This window comes from Myotis brandtii, unplaced genomic scaffold, assembly GCF_000412655.1.
Source record: "Myotis brandtii unplaced genomic scaffold, ASM41265v1 scaffold419, whole genome shotgun sequence".
In the NCBI taxonomy this organism is placed as follows: domain Eukaryota; kingdom Metazoa; phylum Chordata; class Mammalia; order Chiroptera; family Vespertilionidae; genus Myotis; species Myotis brandtii.
In genome coordinates, this window is record NW_005366075.1 from 562,079 (window position 1) to 562,932 (window position 854).

The 854-nt window shown below is 59.6% G+C and overlaps 1 long non-coding RNA gene across 1 annotated transcript in view; it reads left to right on the forward strand.

The window, feature by feature from the left end:
- The first annotated feature begins 30 nt into the window (after positions 1-30).
- LOC106727379 overlaps positions 31-854 on the forward strand; it is a 1,987-nt gene continuing 1,163 nt past the window's right edge. Inside the window, exon 1 of the long non-coding RNA XR_001363561.1 lies at positions 31-277. This is a non-coding gene — a long non-coding RNA (uncharacterized LOC106727379). The remainder of the gene's footprint in view (positions 278-854) is intronic.

An 854-nucleotide genomic window follows, 5' to 3' on the forward strand; every position in this document is an offset into this window, starting at 1 on the left:
CTGTAACCCCCAGGCCCCGTCCTGATGCCAGCGACCCGGCCACTCCCTGGCTGGGCCCTGAGGGTACAGGGTGGAAGCAGAGAGAGGCCTTTGGGGGCTGTCCCAGGGCCATGCTTTATCGATCTTTTCCCACCTGTTGGTGCTGAATCCATCTGCTCACTAGTGGGTGTGAAAAAAGACTGAGGCCAGAGTTGAGTCAGGGACCAAGGAAGCCACCAGAAAACTACAGAGTTCCCAGGACTAGTGCTTCGCCTCTGAGGCCGGCTGCCTGGTGGGGGTGGGGCGTGTGTGCATGTGCGTGTATGTGCGTGCGTGTGTGTGCATGTGCGTGTGTGCGTGTATGTGCATGTGTGTATGTGCCTGTGTGTATGTGCCTGTGTGTATGTGCGTGCAACAAGGCCGAATGCAGAAGTGACCATGTTTCCACCTTCTGCAGACAGCTCCCATAACCCTAATCTGGCCCCTGCCAAGTGTCTTTTGAGATAAAGAGGTTCAGGGGTTTGGCTTCTCAGCCCCAAGAACTGGGGTGGGAGACAGGAAAACTCCAAGGACCGGTCCCCCGTCCCTCCTGCCCGTCCCCACCTGGGCTCACCCAGCCTGTGGGCTGCTGGCACTTCAGCCACTGCAGCTGCGCTGAGGGGGGACGGGCTCTGCAGGGCCGCCTGGAGGAGGAGTCTCAGCCCACTGCCCACCGCTCCTCCTGCCCCATCCCCTCAGCCCAGGAGGTGTTTTTGCCTGTGGGGTGGTCTGGGAGGTGCAGTTGCCAGGAATCCACAGTCCCGGAAAGTTCTTTTCTGCTGAAATAGTTTTCCCGTCTCAGGAGGCCTTGGAAGCCGAAGTGTGTCCTCAGGCAG